Genomic DNA, 20620 nt, shown 5'->3' with positions numbered 1-20620 from the left:
ACATTTAAATGGTTAGGAGACTAAGAGCTTTACAAATGGCTCTATATAAAACTGTCGGACGTGATCGAAATGTGCAGGCCAATGAAGCTTTTTCTCATATGATCGGTCCCTGTATCACTGTATGTTTATTTTCCTTGGCTTCAAAACTATTTATCTTTATAGTATTCCCATGACTTCATTAATAAAATAAGATGTGCATTCATTCTATGTGGAGATGAAGTCGGCTATAAATCATAATATTTTGTAGCAAACTGCCGTCATACAATAGTTTCCACATTTGGGGAACATCTCTCTTTCTAGATAATGAACACAATATCACTACAGTATAAACCTCTGAGAGAAGCCGTCCAGCCGCGAGGGGTAGCCATGCGGTCAGCCCCTTACACACCTGCGGTTTCCGGAAGCGCTCCTGAGCAGCGCGGCGGCAGCGGTCAGCATTCCATAGTGCATATAGATGGGGCATTTACACACGTGGCGATTCGTAAGCCAGCGGTAAGGGCAACCGAGTGACCATCTGTGCAAGAGCGACAAACAGCTGGTGGCAGCGGCGTTTTCACACCTGTTACCTTCCACACATGGTGTTTAATTGGCGTATCAGTCGTTCTCACAGCACCAAGAGTTTTGATACTGAGCGTTTCGTTTATGAGGTAGAAATGAGTCCTGCTATTTGGGACTCAAGATGTAGCGAATACAGCAACAGGATTGTGAAGCGCAGAGCATGGGAAGATTTGTGTGAACTGCTTATTCCAGGATTTGCAAACGAAACAACATATTCGAAAAACCAAAAAGGTGTGTTTTTAGAATTATATGTACAATATGTTATATTATTATGTACAAATCCTAGAAGTCCCCAGATCGAGTTTTGGTCATTGACATTTCACTGCACCTTCTTCACTTGAAAAGAATTCAGCAAATTTGTTTGTGATAACAGCGGCTGATTTGTTCCTTGTTCTTGGCATTTGGGCTTGCTCGACTCCATGTAGTCCAGTGATGTTAAGTGAGTCTTCGAATGTATACCCATCTCTACAACGAACGAAATTATGTAATATGCAGTATGCCTTTATTATTTCTGAGGTCAAATCTATTGAAACATTGAGAGGACGACGGAATATTCTCCATTTCTTGCTGAATATTCCAGACGTACTCTCTATGAAACGTCTCGCTCTGATAAACGACAATTATGTATCTTTTTCATGACTGGCAAATTATTTCCACCATTGGGTCTTTGCATATATTTTGTCAAACCAAATGGTTCATCACCAACGAATGTAAATGGCAGTGGCTCTCCTCCAGCACATATTGGTGTCGATCTAGGAATGTTCAATTTGTTATCTTATTGAATAGCGTACTGTTTTTGAGGTTTTGTGAATCTGAACTTTTGCCATAACACGCGACATCTGTGTAAAAGAAATCATAATGCGCATCACAAACTGCTAATAACACAATTGAGGAAAAGTGTTTGTAGTTAAAGCAAGGCCCGGGCTTACTCAAAACGCATGTGTCTTCCATCTATTACCCATATACAGTTTGTAAAATGTGCATTTGTCTTGAAACCTTCTACAATATTTCTACCAGTCCTCTTCAGTAAGCATCGGAACTATAGACTCTTTCAGAACATTCCAAATATTTTGACAAGTGTCCTTTACTATGCTTGAGATGGTAGAAACTCCACATTTATATGTGTAGTGTAGATCTATGAATGTATTTCCTGTTGCAAAATGCCTGAAATCAGAAAAGAAATCTTTCAATTTCTGCAATACAGTTGCAAGAGAGGTGGAAAATGTGAGAGATTAGTACACTCGAGAGCTGCAAAAACAGAAATATGTGATGAGTGGTTCAGCGGGCAGATGCTAGAAAGTAGTACATTTTCTTCAAGCAACTTTCGTTTTTATCGCCTGTATGTGAAACTAAACCTCCTGTTGAGAAGGACACAGAGAATATGACAAATGAAGAGTCAAGCACTTATCAAGAACCATCTCCTAATGTCTCAGGCTCTAGCGTTCCCAAAAAGAGACTTTCAGAAGAGCAGAAATTGTTTAGGATACTTGCAAAAAGTATTCAAAAAAATCAAAATTGTTGGAGGAAGATCCTGATAGATTATTTCTCTTGTCTCTCCTACCTGATTTCAAGGCCATACCTGAAGAAACTCGATTTAATGCGAAATTCAAACTTATGAGTGTGCTGCAAAAATACATTACAAGCGATACTACTCATGGAAACGTGGCTGTATCACAGGGAAATTTAAGCGGAACGTACTTTGTGGAACACGGCTCATCTGCTGCCGTGGCCACTTACGAGGAACAGCTGGCTCAGTCAGCACAAACGGCGTCGTTGGAATCACCGTCTCAGTTTTCTGATACACCAGTGTACGAAGATCTGTTTTAGGATGTCTACACATACTGCAATTTTCTTATGTAATAGAAATTGCTAAATTAAAATCATTTTACATCAACTATTTGTACGTACCTTAATGTGGCGGCCACCAACCTTTCCTCTGCAGAAATACTGTTTCTCATCCAAATGTTCTGGAGAGAAACATGTGTTTTCAGCAAATGTAGCAGTTCCTCAAAGGTCGGTACTGACATCCTGAAGTAGTTGAAGAACTTGGACTGGCTTCACGTAATTTACGATACACAGTATAGAAGTGTCCGTATATTATACGAGTGGTGCACATTGGGTGTTGCCAGTATTTAAGTTTACAGCATTCGCGCCTGAAAGTTCTTTTGGTCAACAAAGCCAGAGACAATACTTCTTCGTCTGAATCCACATTACCGACTGAGCGGGATGCACACGGCGTGAGCAGCGCCGATTACGCGCAGCAGCAGCGCTGCTAACAAGGGAACCTCCCCATCGCACACCCCTCAGATTTAGTTATGAGTTGGCACAGTGGATAGGCCTTGAAAAACTGAACGCAGATCAATCGAGAAAACAGGAAGAAGTTGTGCAGAATTATGAAAAAAATAAGCAAAATATACAAAGTGAATAGTCCATGCGGCAGATAGGCAACATCACAGGAGAATGTGAACTCAGGAGTGCCGTGCTCTCGTGGTTCGCGTGAGCAGCTGCGGAATAAGACGTCCTTGGTTGTCGTCTTCCCTCGAGTGAAAAATTTAATTTTTTATTTTCAAACAATTATCAAAGTTCAGGCACTCACACACAACTTCGCTCTCCAAAGTTGCAGGACATGTTCAGATTTGCTTGGACATATGCAGGGTTTGACGGTCTACACACGGAAAAATTTGAAAAAGTTAAAAACTTATGTTTTGACAGAGCACTAGGAAAACTGTGCGACTGTGAAACTGTTGCATTCATTTGTAGCAGTTTGTGTGACAAACTCTTATGTTTTCATCACTTTTTGGGAGTGATTATCACATCCACAAGAAAACCTAAATCGGGTAAGGTAGAAGAATCTTTTTTTCCATTCGCCACGTGTACAAGTTAGGTGGGTCGACAACATATTCCTGTCATGTGACGCACATGCCGTCACCAGTGTCGTATAGAATACATAGATGTGTTTTCCTGTAGAGGTATCGGTTGACCATGTCCTTGCAATCAAATGTTTTCGGTTCCCATTGGAGAGGCACGTCCTTTCGTCTACGAACCGCGTGGTTTTGCGGTGCGGTCGCAAAACGCAAACACTAAACTTATTACAGTGAACAGAGACGTCAATCAACGAACGGACAGATCATGACTTTGCGAAAATAAAGTAAGTAAACTTTTCACTCGAGGGAAGAACCGAGGACCTCTCGTACCGCAGCTGTTCACGCTTACCACGGGACCACGGCGCTCCTGAGCTAACATTATCATTGATGTCGCCTATGTTTTGCATGGACTACTCAGTTTGTATATTTTGCTTATTTTTTTCATAGTTCCACAGAACTTCTTCCTGTTTTCTCGATTGATCGGTGTTTAGTTTATCAAGGCCTGTCCACTGTGCCAACTCATAACAAAATCTGAGGGGGGTGCGATGGGGAGGTTCCCTTGTAAGTAAAGTTAGTGGTTCGCGTGGCCCCCCCCCCCGTCGGAGGTTCGAGTAATCTCTCAGGCATTGGTGTGTGTGTTGTCCTTAGTGTAAGTTAGTTTAAGTTAGATTAAGTAGTGTGCAAGCCTAGAGACCGATAACCTTAGTAGTTTGGTCCCATAGGACCGTACCACAAAATTCCAAAGAAGCCGTCCATGTCACTGATTTGTTGTTGTTACTCAATACCTGTGTCCACAACAGTCTGTTACACCACGGAAATGGTTTGCCTGTTTGGGGATCTCTGAAAATGGTGGAGGTTGTAACTCCGAACAGAAGAAAGAAGTTTAGTCACTAGAGATACGCCTAACGCTGACTCATTTTGACTTGAGAGGTCCACAATATAGTAAACCTGACCCCTTACAAAGCAATTGGTTGTCAAGTGTCAAGTATCCTCGTTAGTCATGTGCAGGAAGGTCGTAGACTTTTTCTTCAAATCACTCGTTATTCCTCTTTGGAACGGTTCATTCTTTAAATAGACTTTATACCACTGGTTTATTGCTTTTATTTCTTCGGTAATGCGTCACCTTGACGTTGTTGTTTCAGTTCCATTTATGCATAAATTACAGAAATTCTCTAGAGGAATCTGTCATGTTAGATTTTTGTGGACACAGCTGCCTAGATCGCTTAATACGTGGTAGTATATTATGATTCTTCGGTGCCACTCATCATCAGATAAAAGCTTAGAGCTCGTAAAGCAACAAAGTTCAGTGTCAGTTGCAACAGAACATCAGCCTTAGCGGTAAATAGGTTTTATGCCAGCTGACACAATGTTTTACGATTTCTATGTTTTTACCAAACTGAGGTAATAATTTAAAATATTTTAAGGGTTCTATAGCAAATAATATCATCCTTTTGCTGTTTCCACTGAGTTGCGCAGTGTCCACAGAAGCAATGTAAAAGAAAATTAGGGGAGTTTGTTTAAAATCAAAAGATATTTAAAAAGATATTATTAATTTCTTTGTACTTTACACTTTTTGGTATAAAGGAATATTACCAGTCTTTGATCTCATTCAATTCTGATTAAACAGCTACTAAAACATCAATTACTACTTTCACCGAAGATGCATTATTCTCTCTCTTTTAGTATGTGTGGCTGCGTGGAGACCATATTTGACAGCGTTATTGATACCTTTTTAGATGTCTGTACCCACAACAATATCATACGTGAACTCCCACAATTAGAAGTGCATAGGATATTCTTCTTCAACATGTAAAATGACTAATAATGGCAATGCCGCGTCCGGCCATCCTGATTTAGGTTTTCCATGATTTCCCTAAATCGCTCCAGGCAAATGCCGGGACGGTTCCTTTGAAAAGGGCACGGCCGACTTCCTTCCCCATCCGTCCCTAATCCGATGAGACCGATGACCTCGCTGTCTGGTCTCCTTCCCAAAACAACCCAAACCTAAACTAATAACGGTGAATGAATTCGGTTCACAACTAACTACCAAATGAATTACACAGACAATGCTATAATACCCTCTCTCAAGATGGGTTGTTCTTCCAGTGATAAATATCTTGCTTTTCCGATTCTCTGAGTGCCCTTCACTCTTTATAACATTTGTACCCAGCGGATAAAATAGTCCAGAATATCCAGGATGCCCTTCCCCAACTACGACAGCTGGGGCTCAATGCAATAAAGTTTTAATCAGTGCCTGTGTTTTTCACCTATGAGTGAATCGGATAATCATATAAATTTTTGTGTAATAAGAGCACCCACAGCCTTGAGGGATATTAAGCAGGTCGCTCCGGTGCCTCCTACAGAAGAGCAAACATAGAGGCCAGAAACTCTAGTCATCTGACTCCGCTCAACTTCATAAATTGGTGGATCGAAATTAAAGCAGCAATAAATGTAACTCTCTCTCTCCACCTTTGAATTTCACGGAAACCACTTTGAGTGATCACTAATACTTCGTAAAAATAATAGTTTCTTTGTTAATGATATTACAGGAGGCAAACAGCTCTTTCGCATTTATACTTCGAAACAGAACGCAATGCAGTGTTGCCCTCACAACCAGGCGCACAGTTCACCCGACCGCAGTGTGCCGGCAGAGGAACATTCCGGGCGAGAATCAAAGCCACCTCAGAGGCTCGCTTACGAGGCAGCGCTGCAGGTTGCCGACAGAGGTTCGCCGCAGGCGTCTGCGCCAGACGTGCGCGGCAGGTGCGCGGAAGTACGTCACCGGGAAAACAGCGGCCGCTCCGCGCAGAACTTCTCTATCGCCGCATTAAACTTTCCGAGAGAGTTCGCTGCAGAAATACCTCCGTATGCAACTTTCCGCCTGAACTGGCAACACCGACAGCCTAGCGAGGACACCGCGCAGACAATGCAGTCGCAATTGACTTCCTTCCTTTGCCTAATTGGTCATCAGGGAGAGTGAACACAGTCAGAAGCTGAGGTACTTCGGGCATCGATCATGTGTCTGTGTTATTCACTGGCACTTTTGAAAATAAAGGACTGACCTTTTGTACTTCATGTATAAATTTCCAAATGGCTTTAGCAGTTTAATCATTCGAATCCATTTATGCCAAATACAAATTCAAACACAACGTAGTTGAACTGACGATTCTGCTCTCCACGGTTTTATTTCATTGGGAGAAGTAAAAGGAGAGAGTGTCTGCTTCTACGAATACATTGAAACGTTTTGCTGTACAACATTCTCAAAAATTATTTGGTGATGAGTCATATGTCTTGCCTATTTATTATTCCGCTTGCTTGAATATCAAACTAATCATTTTCTACAGTACCATGATCACGTCGTTACGTTACACAAGCGCTCCGTCCAGTAGAGTGCACAAGACAGGACATCTGATACGGAAGGCGCCTAAGTATCTATGACTAGAAACGCTTACACCCGACTCTGAGGAAGAAGAAGTAATAATAAAAACAGCTCCCAAGCAACAAAAACTTCATAACTTCGCAACAGTGAATAAATTTACTGAACGACTCAAAGAGTGTGTTGTATCTGTACCACCCTTGAGCTAAATACTTGTACATAACGTTGTGAACCAAACAAACCGCTAGAAACTAATGAACATATCGATGTGGTTTCTCCATAAATAGCTGAATTCATATTTTTCAACCAAGCTCTTTGTGTTTATGATTCTAGGAACTGATGTCTGTTACAACCCAAAAGAACCATTCCGTATCACGTATCTTTACTATTTTCACCGTATGCCTACAATGTGAGAGAGGCATTAGAGTGCTAGTCGAGGCTGACTGCTCAGTAAAACATGATAAGTGCGTCGAAAAGTTTACTTCAAGTTGTAGACAATGTGAAACAATATTCTATCAACACTCCTAGATAAGCATTATGTCACACATCTCTTGGGTTACAGAGGAAGCGATAAAAATTCGAGTGTCTAAAATATTCTTTAGTCATTCGGATTTCCAAAATGAAGTTATAAAATAGGACTAAAAACGCATGTTGCCGCCTATAAAAAACCTGATGTGAGACAGTAAAATAAATTCGCAGATTCAAGGAAATGTACCATAAGCACTCTGAAATGAATGAAGATGTAAGAGTATATCGTTTACACTTTGCGGTGAAAAAAAAAAAAAAAAAAAAAAAAACGTAGGATGCCTCCTAATACCGCTTCGGACCTACGTTTTCCCGACGTAGTGCAGCAACGTAGTGGGATGTCCTTTTGCACTCAGCAAGTCGTTGGAAGTCTTCAGTAGGTATACTGCGCCACGCTGCCTTCACACCCGTCCATAACAGTGAAAGTACTGCCGGTGAAGGATTTTGTGCACAAACTAACCCGTCTGTTATGGTGCATACATATTCGATAGGATACACGTCAGACGATGTGGATGATCAAATCATTCACTCGAATCGCCCAGAACGTTCTTCAACCCAGTCACAAGCAATTGAAGCCCGATAACTTGGCCCGTTGTCATCCATAAAAATTCCATCATTAGTTTGAATACGTGAAGTCTATTAACAGCTGCAAATGGTCTCCAAGTATCCGAACATAACCTTTTCCAGTAACCTATAGGTTCAGTTGGACCAGATGACCCAGTCCATTCCATGTAAATACACCCCACAACATTACGCAGCCGCCACCATCTCGCTGTTGACGACTTGGATCCATAGCTTCGTGGGGCCTGGGCCACACTCCAAACCTACCATCAGCTCTAATTAACTAAAATTCGGACTCATCTGCCACACCACCGTTTTCCACTCGTCTAGGGTCCAACTGATAAGGACACGAGCCCAGGAGAGTCATTGCCGGCGATGTCGTGCTGTTAGCTAAGACACTGGGGGTGGTAGTCTGCTGCCATTGCCTATTAACGCCAAATTTCGCCGCAGGGTACTAAGGGATGCGATCGTCGTGCGTCCCACATTGATTTCTGCGTTTATTCCAGGCAGTGTTGCTTGTCTGTTAACACTGTCAACTCTATGCAAACGCCGCTGCTCTCAGTTGTTAAGTGAAGGTCGTCCGCCACAGCATTGTGCTTGGTGAGAAGGAACGCCTGAAACCAGGTATTCTCGGCCCACTATTGACACTTTCCGAAGTGGAATGTCCCATGCATTAGCTGGAACTACAGTTCTGGATTCGAAGTCTATTATTTCCAGTCGTGCACCATAATCACGTTGGAAATATTTTAACATGGATCCTCCGAGTACAAGTGACAACATTGCCAATGCACTGTTCTTGCAGATGTAGTTTTGATTTGCAAGGACAAGAACGATCAGTTGCGAAGTAGGCCAGTGTTTCTGGTCCTGTATCGAATGCTAGTCTTCCATCTTCCGATTTCAAGAAATCGTTACTGAAACTGTAAGAGGAAAGATGAGCAGACGATGGGTACCTTGCAACCTACTGTAACTCTGTATATTGTTGTGTATGTCTTCATACACAACGGTAAGGAGATGTGGATTACAGAGTAGAAGAGCTGGGCAGCAGTAGAAATGATTAGCGAACACGTTAACACTACAAACAGAAGATTTACTTAGGTGTTTCCCCAAAAATGTGAACACTCACTGCAAATAAAGCAACAATAAACGGAGTCGAGCTGATATAATAGCAAAAAGGATGAGGCTTTCTGAATTAAGCACAAACGTTGGAGTCAGAGCCACGACTATGCGTCGTCTACATAGCATCATATAGTAAAGGGGCTCCAAATGCAAGTGTGTTCTTTGGCTGCCAATGGCTGTCATATCCCAGCAGCAGGGCGCACTAATGGTAAAGAGCTGCCGGAGGTGTGGCTCTGCAGGCGCAAAACAGTGGGTCCGCCGGATCTGGAGGCAGGCAGAAGCAGCAGCAGCCGGTTGACACAAAAGCAGCAACAGGGAAATAACTGAACTATAGAGCATCATCTCTGTGCTTTTATGGTTTAGTTTCTAGAATTTCTGCGTGTTAATCTAATGTGTAATAGATGCAGTTCTCGTGTTTTCGTTTGTGTCAGAAAGTAAATCGATTTTGTGACATATGACAAGCCCTTAATCAGGTGAATTATTTAGTCTCACCTCACTGCTTTTGTGCTTTAGTTTTTGAATCTCTGCATTATGCGCTGTGCAGATCGAATGGACTCATTCCTGACGTGGTGAGCCGTGGCGGGACTGGAGCCATAGTATTTCTGACATGAGTACGATCGATTTCCTAGTGCAGAGATTCGTCTTTGGGCTTGGGCCAACTCGAGATATAAGGGAGTGCCGACCGCGAGTAGGGAAGACACATAACGCTTGAGAACGGAACGCGGCGGTGCGGGAGTCGACGACTGGTGGGAGGAGAGAAGCGAAGACGGCGTGCCTGAGGCCGGGCGGCGGTTGTCACGTGGTTGTAATGTAGTCGGCGGGTTTTGGCCGGCGCTGTGCATTCTCCGGCAACCTCCTGAACTGTGGATGTGCCCGCTTCCTTGGAGGGACACGCTGTTATGGTCCTGCGAAGTGATGGTCTCGCATTTTCGAAACATCGCCTCTGAATCAAGAGACCCAGTTAAGTACGCCAATTACTAAGAGCGCTTAGTTATCTGTGATTGTGATCGCTCTTGGTACAGTAACACGCTGCACGACGTGTTATGTTATGCTTGTTCGATTTCATTTGAGGCCTTCTACTAGCGTGTGCTCTGTTATCGCATAATATTGATGTACTTACAGATGTATGTCATTAAGTTCTAGTGAGTGACGGTTCTCGTAAGCCAGTTCATTTGCCACTCTTAGTGTTTGTTTATCAAGTATTGTTTCACTTAAAGGAAGCACTTCCGAATGAAATTAGTAGTTGTTTAGCCTTGATTTTATAGAATTTTATAGAATCAATCTTAAATGTTAACGTTAAGAAAGGTTCTTCTGCCTTCTGTTGTCGGGTGTGGTCTGTGTATCAGTGAGCTGAGGCAGCGGGCAATTGAATCGTAGGGCTTCCCTTTGGATTACAAGTTTGGCTTACGGGCGGTGGACTTCGCCTGAGCTCGGGTGTTCCTCTTCGGTAGCGTTTGCTTGGTTCATATTGTGGTGGTTACTCGACGTGGGGTTGCAAACGGAACCACGTCTTGGTTCGTGGTTAAACTTCGCCAATACAAGCTTTGACATTGCTTCTGTTATTACACGTTCATCATTGTACAAGGTTGCAACTTTCTATGCCCTAAAAGTCCATCTTACAAGTCAGTGGGCATTTGAATAATTTCGTGATTCGCTCGGCAAGATTACCCAAGTTAAGTTTGATAAATACGTTTTAAGCATTCGTTTTAACGTAGAGGCTGTGTGTCAACTGTTATTTTACATGTAATGTTAAACTTTGAAAATCAAAGAGTTTTAAATAATGTTCCTTAAGTAGAGTTGTTTGTTTGATTTAAGCTATGTATGTCGCTTAAATAATCTTGCCCAAGTGGCGCCTGACAAATTGTATGCCGGCCGAAGTGGCCGTGCGGTTAAAGGCGCTGCAGTCTGGAACCGCAAGACCGCTACGGTCGCCGGTTCGAATCCTGCCTCGGGCATGGATGTTAGTGATGTCCTTAGGTTAGTTAGGTTTAACTAGTTCTAAGTTCTAGGGGACTAATGACCTCAGCAGTTGAGTCCCATAGTGCTCAGAGCCATTTTGAACAAATTGTATCTGAGATTGTTTTGGGTAGTTAATAAACCCATTGGAATTGAAATGTTCACTTTATTGGGTCAGGCCTTCCACCCCCTTTAGATTTAAAGGTTTAACAAAACAGCTGTTAAATAAAACCATTCTAACCGTTCCACGTGGAACGGGTACTTCCGGATGAAGAGAACAGGGCGCAGGTTCAAAAATGGTTCAAATGGCTCTCAGCACTATGGGACTTAACATCTGAGGTCATCAGTCCCCTAGAACTTAGAACTACTTAAACCTAACTAACCTAAGGACATCACACACATCCATGCCCGAGGCAGGATTCGAACCTGCGACCGTAGTGGTCGCTCGGTTCCAGACTGTAGCGCCTAGAACCGCACGGCCAGTCTGCCCGGCAGGGTGCAGGTGCTGACTTACATCCGCACCAGTGATTTGTAACACTTTGGATCGGAAGAAATTCTTTCTGGTTTCGAGTGGCTGTATGCACTCACCGCAATAAGGTCAGCAGCGTCAAACTGTTACCAAACTATTAGAGAAACACCAGTCTATTACTTTTGCGCTTTATAACGATGCCTTTAGTGTTTCCTTTAAAGCAGCATTGTTATACTGTAAACGACTGATCGCTGTTAACTTCAGCACCTTGTCTCAGAACCACAATTAGTAATTGGTATTTCACAAGAGACAGCCGTGTCAACAGTAGTGAACAGTCCGAAGAGGCTTCTAAAGTTAAATCTCAGCAGAGGCACAGTAAAATTCTACCTTCATTCAAGCGTTGGCTTTGTACGTGCTTACATGCAGTTACGACATTCAACGATCAAGTACTGATACCTCCGCTATAACACTCTTTTAGCTGTTCTCCAAGCACGCCTCTTGTGTTGTCGGGCCACCAGCCACGCCGCCCCCGCCACGCTTCCAGCTTTCCCCATCAATACCCACCAACCGCGGCCAACTATCACGCCAGAGAACCTACCGAAGTTATAAAGCTCGACGATATAGCATTGCCCCTTGATACTTTGTTTTTTGAGTCATCAATCTTCTGACTCGTTTGATACAGCCTGCCGCGAATTCCTCACCTGTGCCAATCTCTTCATCTCAGAGTATCAGCCGCGCTGAGTGGCTGCGCAGTTAGAGGCGCCATGTCACGGAGTGCGCGGGCCCTCCCGCCAGAGGTGCGAGTCCTCCCTCGGGCGTGGGGGTGTGTGTTGTTCTTAGCATAACTTAGTTTAAATAGTGTGTAAGTCTAGGGAACGATGACCTCAGCAGTGTGGTCTCTCAGTAATTCACACACATTTGAACATCGGAGTAGCACTTGCAACCTATGATATCGATTATTTGCTGGATGTATTCCAATCACTGTCATCCTCTACAGTTTTTGCCCTCTACAGTTCTCTCTGGACCATGGAAGTAGTTCCCTTAAGTCCTATAGTCCTGTTCCTTCTCCTTATCAGTTTTTTTCACATATACCTCTTCTCTCCCATTCTGTGCAGAGCCGCCTCATTCATTACCTTATCAGTCCATCTGATTTCAACATTCGTCTGCTTCGATTCCCTTGTGTTCTGGTTTTCTCACAGTTCATATTTCACTAAGGTATGCTGTGCTCTAAAAGTACATTCTAAGAAATTTCTTCCTCAAATTAAGGGCTGTGTTTGATACTAGTAGACTTCTCTTGGCCAGGAATGCCCTTTTTGCCAGAGATAGTCGACTTATGATATCCTCCATGCGCCGTCATTGGTTGTTTTGCTGCCGAGGTAGCAGAATACCTTAACTTCATCTACTTGGTGACCATCAATCCTGATGTTAATTTGTCGCTGTTCTTAATCTGCTACTTCTCCTAACTTTCGTCTTTCTTCGATTTAATCTCAATCCATATTCTGTACTAATTAGACTGTTCATTCCATTTAGCAGAGCCTGTAATTCGTCTTCACTTTCACTCAGGATAGCAATGTCATCATCGAATCATATCATTGATATCCTTTCACTTTGAATTTTTAATCCACTCCAGAACCTTTCTTTTCTTTCCATCATTGCTTCTTCGATGAACAGATTCAACAGTAGGGGTCAAACACTACATCCCTATCTTACACCCATATTAATCTGAGATCTTAGTTTTTGTCGTCCACTCTTATTATTCCGTGTTGGCTGTTATACATACTTATTATTCCCTCTTGGGTGTTGTACATATTGTATATAACCCGTCTCTCCTTTGTAACCTCCCCACAAAAAATTTACAAGACAATATTATATAGAAATGGAGCCAAGAAGCAATATCGTCCCCACAGAAATATTTAAACACAAAATATAATAATAAATGGGAGCCAAGTGTAACCTCCCGCAATGAAATCTACTGACAAAGACAATTAAACAAAAATTGGCAATCTGACCCAAGTATAAGTTCCTCACGAAAAATGATGAAAAACAATTCAATGCCAATGAGACTTCAGCGACAATGTAAACTCAATTAAACCGAAATATCGGTCTTTGGCCCTGTGCAAAAAATCATAATTAATTTCTTACCTCATTGAAACTGCATGTCAAATTTCTGCTCTTATTGTTGGCCACGGCTTGGAGGAAATGCATTGCAAATAATATATATATATAATTTTTTTTGAAATTTAACTGAAACTTTAAAGGAAATGGAAGGAAATCGTTGGTTCAATTAGATGTTTTTTTTTTGTTAAAAATATTGCTTTGAAATGAAAATTATTATTGGGGCACTTGTTGAAAATTAATTACAATAAATAAACTTTACATTATCTAATGGTTACCTACATTAACAATATACCTCATTCTGCATCTTGACCAGAATGCCATGTCGACGCTCGCCGACTCCTCACACACAACTGCACTGGGCTGCTACTACCGACAGACTGCACGCAACTGAACTGAGCTACTGCTATCGACAGACTGTACTGCACGACGACTACTAGCGTACTGCTCGCAACACTCGCGCGGTCAAGCGCAAACTAACCACGATAAATGGCTCTCTGGTCAGAGACTCTGCAATGCCTCGCCATCGCCGCCTCACAACATACGTGTTTCATAACCCTCCACTGGGGGGGGGGGGGGGGGGGGGGGCAAAAATTTGGCAGCGATGGTGAGTCATTTGGACTTGCCAAGCGCGGCAAAATTTTTCTTTAATTAATACACTTCTACAATTTACAGAATATTTAGATGTAGTACGTGAATTAAATGTTGTGCACATGCACCGAGTACAAAACATTTCAGACAAAGACAAAGTGAGTTAAAACATAGTAGCAAATCAGAAAACTGTATATACAAATTATTTGACAGATAACAAAGTGCACACGCACTGAAAAAATTCTTTAGCATATTCAGAACAAATAAACAGAATGGCAGAAAATCATGTTGATAAGTGACATGAGTGTACTCGCACTGGAGTTGAGAACATATCAGCAAATGACGAAATGTATATACAATGAGTAACAAATGACATAAGTGCATATGCACTGAAGTATTGAACATACAGAATGAGTACAAATCATATTGAAAAATGAGAAAAGTGCACAGGCACTGAAGTTCAGTAGAAAACATATTAACACCTAACATAAGTGCACATGCACTGTAGTTCAGAACATATCATCAAAATAAAAAATGTATATACAATATAAAAGACAAGAATGCACATATACTGTACTTCAGGACAAATCAAAAAAATGTCTTTAGCATTTTCGCAATAAATAAACATAATGGCAAAAAATCATGTCGACCAGTGACACAAGTGTACTCGCACTGGAGTTCAGCGAATCGTAAAAAATGTATGACCCATGAACATAAATGAAGTTAGCAAAAAAATGATTTTCACTATGTGACAAGAATTAGGATAGGAAAGGGAAGGATTGCATCATGGTTGTAGCACTTTAGATTGCACACAGCTGTTCTGAAAGTCCATATCTTTCCACAGAAGTACAACACCAAGTGACACAATTTGAAGTTCTTTTCCCATCAGAATTTATCAGCGTAGCCAAGCCACTGAACTGTCGTAGTAACGTTCCATGTTTTCATTTTGGCAGTACATTAGGTGCACCAAACAGTGGGACCATAATAACGTCTTCATCGCTCACGGTGGTGGACAGCATGTCGTGTCAACACCAAGCTCTTACAAGGCACACCAACGTAGAATTAGTGCAAAAACCAAATATAGTGCTCCATGATCATGAGGATGGACAGGACAAATGGACTTTGCAGTAATTCAGGGTAGTTAGCTCATAAGGTGAAGGACATTAAGTCACATAATATTGAGAATTACAGTAGTAGTTTGCGGCATTCATAGCCTAGTTATTGAACATTTCTGTACCATATAGTTAGTATTACAGAATAATGTTCATAAAATTAAATTATTGGCGTCATGGGTAATCGTATTACAATAAACAGTGGCAGTCCTTGGCCAGTTACAAAGCATATTTAGTATGACAGAATAATGTTCATCAGAAGTCTTAATTGCAAAGGAGAGTCAATTATTGGCCTAGCATTAACATAATACATTGAGTGATACAAATTATTGGCACTCATTGGTCATTTACCAAAATATGAAAACTCAACATATAAAACAAGAGCTAATTAATGGCATAATTAATAACATAATTCATTGAGTGACATTAATTATTGGCACTCAGTGGCCAGCAAGTATTGAATTGAATAAAACATTGTTCATCATTCAGTATTATTCAGATCATTACAAAGTCATTATTAAAAATCAGTTAATTACAGTCATAGCATTAATAATCATGGGCATTATAAGTAGTCTCATTACAATAAAACATTGTTCCTCATTCAGTATTATTCAGATCATTACGAAGTCATTATTAAAAATCAGTTAATTACAGTCATAGCATTAATAATCATGGCCATTATAAGTAGTCTCATTACAATAAACAGTGGCAGTCCTTGGCCAGTTACAAAGCATTATTTTATATATATATATATATATTTTTTTTTTTTTTTTGTATCATTAAGAAGTCATTACTCAAGTGACATACTATTCAGAGCTAATCAGTATTATTCAGAATTATCATAAACTAGTGACATTATGTGGGACTGGTAATACATTTTTTTTTGTTAGCAATGCATTGCGTTGGGATCGATAATTAATTGCTGAGGCATAACACTATTTGCTTTTGACCTATTGCTGCAAATGAGGATAGGTAACGTCATTAGTCATGAGTCAGCTGTAGCAAGGTTATGTAACAAGGCAGTATATGTGATAACATTTATAAATGATAAACACAAATGGGTAAAAAAAAAATAAAAATGCAAGTACTAGAACAGGTATAATAAGTAACAGGTTTAGTAAGTATCATGAAAAACTTCTCCTGGAAAAAATACAAAATGGATTATTGACCTGAAAGAAGAAACGCACACTATGCTGAAAAGTAGTGAACTTCGAATTAACAGGTAGTGAAATGTGTATAAAAATGTGTTCCATAGCTGTCCTTTCCAAAACTTTCCGTCATCCTACTATGCAATATAACGCCTGCTGTCAAAACAAACTGCAACAAATACTTAAATAACTACATAGCATAAATACATAACTTCAACATTATCCTCATCTGTAAGGAAAAAACCTTCATTATCAATCACTTCATTATCCATATTATCATAACTTCATCATTATCATCACCTTTAAAGAAAAACTTCATTATTCATAACAGCATATTCTTCATCATTATTCATCAGCATTCATTATCATCTGCAAAAAAATCACTTCATTACTCATTATACAACTATTCCTTATCTCTAGCATATTTCATCACTAAAACTAAGATGTGTAGTTCTGTCTGACAGCCTGCATTAATCACCTTGTATTCTGAAAGAAAAAATTAGTTAAGACTGCTATTCTACGATGAGCATAGTATATTCTTGTTAATGCTTGTTAATCCTGATCCATTTACTCTTCCTCATAAAGTTATTGCATCTTCTTTCGTTTATTCCGTAGGTGAAATTCCCATTTCTGTTGAATTTATTTCTTACACGCATCATTTCTTTCTGAAATTGATGAACAAAGATTAATGTCTTGCGTTTAAATCATATACCCACTAAACAATGACTGGTTTATGGTGACATAATTAACCATACAGCATAACATGACAGAAAACGTAATATGTCAAAGACATTGACAGTGTTCAAAGCCAAAATGTACAGAGAATATCACAATGCAGCAGCAAAATGTAAAACAGTCACGATCTTGCGGTGTCATAGGGCAACAAAAATGTCAAAGTCAACTGGTGTGTGTTATATCTTAACTATTTCACAATGCATATAAACAAAACATGAAAACAATCGTACATAAAAAGACAAAATGTGACGTTCGTTGTGTTCAGCTTGTATAGAGGCGAGAATTAAAGACTTTAATGGAGAAAAATGTAACGAAATTAACATGTCATTAGATAACATTGCATAATTAGTCATAAAATACGTAAGTGTCTCTGAAAAAATATGCACGGTCTGATGTATAACGACAAGAAAAGCGACCTGCTTACCTTACCTTGCCGGGCACTTGCCAAGAAAAAATACGATAATCATCAGTAATTAGTCATGTGAATATAATTGCATAAGTGGTCATAAAAAAATTAGTAAATGGCATCATAGTGTGTCGAATCATAAGGTGTCTTCATTCAATAAAGGGTTTAATATTTGACCAATGGTGGTTGCCTTTCGATTTTCTGGTTCTCAAAGTTTCGACGTGTACAACATTGGGGTGAGGGATGCTGCGAATCCGATATGGACCTGCGTATAGAAGTTCAAATTTACTGCACTTACCTTTTAATTTACTGGATAAATAGTGTGTACGTACTAATATTTTCTGTCCAACGTGAAAGTCGCGGCGTGTACAAACCTGTTTTTGCTGTCTTCTCCGGCGCTCTGCGGCACGTTTGATGTTGTTCAGCGCAATGTCAATTATTTCGTGGTGTCTTAGTCGACGACATTTAGGGAAGTTTACTAATTCTTTAATTTTGTTTGGTGGTTCAACGTTTTTCAGTATAACAGACGGAGATAGCATAGTGGATTCATTTGGAATGGAATTAATTACATCTTGGAATGAGAGTATGTGTGTATCCCAATCAATATCTCTTTTGTGGCGGTATATTCGGCACAGCTTACCAATTTCTTTCATTAACCGTTCACAAGGGTTCGAAAAAGCATGGTACTTGGATATATAAATCGGAGAAATGTTTGTAGCTCGTAACATACGTGTCCATGTACCAGAACGAAATTGTGATCCATTATCGGAAATTACTTTCATCACACGCCCTACATGAAATAGAAAATGTTTTACAAATGCTTTCGAAACAGTTTTAGCAGTAGCTTTGCGTAACGGAGTGAAAGTAACAAATTTTGAAGTGAGCTCAACAGCGACAAAGATGTAGCAAAAACCTCTGTTAGTTCTCGGAATATGACCAAAAATGTCTACAGCGGCCATATGTTTTAATTTAACAGGTACAATGGGATATAAAGGAGGAATATGTGAAGTGGTGTCTGATTTAGCTTTCTGGCAAATTTTACAAGACGCTAAAATTCGTCGTATACCTTTCTCCATGTTGGTAAAATAACAGTTCTGTCTCAGTATAAGAAAACATTTTCTTGCTCCGTCATGTGCGTAACTTAAATGAGTGTACCAGATTAATTTGGTAACCAGTTCGTCAGGAATGCATAATAACCAATTATTGCTGTCAGGATGAGAGCGGCGAAACAGAATGTCATTGCGTACAGTGTAACGGTTTCTAATCGTAACATAATTCTTATCTTGCCAAAGGTGTTTAATTTCTTTCCACACATTGTCTTTATTTTGCTCTTGTGCTATGTCCTGTAATGACGATGAAATAAAGTTTTCAAATGCAACTTGCTGAATGTACATGACACTGAAATTTGTTTTGCAGAAGTTGGTTGCTACGTCTTGCTGATTGTTGCCGAGAGAACGCGATAGTGCGTCTGCTATAACATTTTGTGTGCCGGGAATGTGAACTATTGTAAAATTAAATTCCTGTAAATAAAGTTTCCATCTGCTTAATCTGTCGTGAGTGAATTTGGCCGAAAGTAAAAATTGTATCGCTCTGTGGTCTGTGTAAACGGTGGTATGTATGCCATAAAGAAAGTGCCGAAATCTCGTAAAAGCCCATACAACACATAATGTTTCAAGTTCTGTAACAGAATAATTTCGCTCAGCAGGTGACAGAATGCGACTTGCAAATGCGATGTTTTTAATTGCTATTGACCCATCTTCTTCAATTTCCTGGAAAATGTGTACGCCTAAAGCCGTGTTAGAACTGTCGGTGGCAATGGAGAAATTTCTGGTAAGATATGGGTGCGATAAAAGTGGTGCATTCAACAGAGCATGTTTCAGGTTCATGAATTCAGAGTGTGCTTGCTTATCCCAAGACCAAATACTGTTTTTACCTGTTAAATGGCATAATCTAGGTGTGTCTAAAGCAGAATGATGAATAAATTTGCGAAAAAAGTTAATTAAGCCCAAAAAACTGCGTAATTGCTTCTTCGGCGTAGGAACAGTAATGTCACGTAGAGCTTGAAGTTTTTCCGGATCAGGTGCAATGCCTTCTGCTGAAATTATGTGTCCAAGAAATTTTATGGAAGTTTTGCCAAAGTGCGATTTACTAAGGTTAACTGTAAGTCCTTGTGCATGAAAAGTTTGTAACAGTTGTTCAAGAATCAGATTGTGTTCAGACCAGTTAGCTTCTGCGATAAGAATGTCGTCTACATACGTCGTAATTCTGTCCTTAAGTTCTGTCGGAAGTATTGTATTCAAACCGCGAATAAAAGCTGCAGAAGAAATAGTTAACCCGAACGGTAATTTGGAAAACTGATAACAGTCGCCAAAACAAAGAAAAGCTGTATATTTTCTGCAATTCGGATGAAGTTGAATTTGCCAAAATCCCGATTTCAAATCTAGTGTAGAATAAATAGCTGTACCCCGAAATTTCTGTAAAAGTTCCTCTAGTGTCTGTGGTCGATCTGTTTTATTAATAATAATGTCATTAATGTGACGTGAATCAAGTACGAGGCGAAGTGAGCCATCTTTTTTCTTAACAATATGTAGCGGGTTTATGTACGGACTAACTGCCGGTTCTATAATTCCTTGATCAAGCATATCCTGCAATTCCTTTTTAACCTGTTCTCTGTGAATATATGGAATGGGATAATGCTTTGCTTTAAATTTGTCGTGCTGCTTGACTTGAAATTCATACATAAAACCGGACATAGTACCAGGAATATTGTCAAAAACTGGAGCTTGCTGTAAAAGAATTTTGTGTAAGTGCGTTCGTTCGTCGTCTGTAGTTGCACTGCTTTGTTTAACCTTATCGGAAATCATCTGCATTACGTCGTAGTCAGTTTCGTCTGGACTGTTATAGTTGTGTACGTACGTATCCGTGAACAATGTGGGATACAGTCTATGTTACGTGATACGGAAATGACCTCTGTGCGGTTTATTGTTTGTTCCTCCGCAGATACTGAGTGCTGAAATTCTAAAGCAAGTTGTACATTTTCATCCTTTAACATTAAATACGAATTCTGAAAATCAATAACTGCGTCGTG

Source organism: Schistocerca americana, chromosome 3 (genome assembly GCF_021461395.2).
Source record: "Schistocerca americana isolate TAMUIC-IGC-003095 chromosome 3, iqSchAmer2.1, whole genome shotgun sequence".
Lineage (NCBI taxonomy): Eukaryota > Metazoa > Arthropoda > Insecta > Orthoptera > Acrididae > Schistocerca > Schistocerca americana.
The sequence above is the reverse complement of the archived record's forward strand: the minus strand, read 5'-3'. Positions refer to the sequence as shown.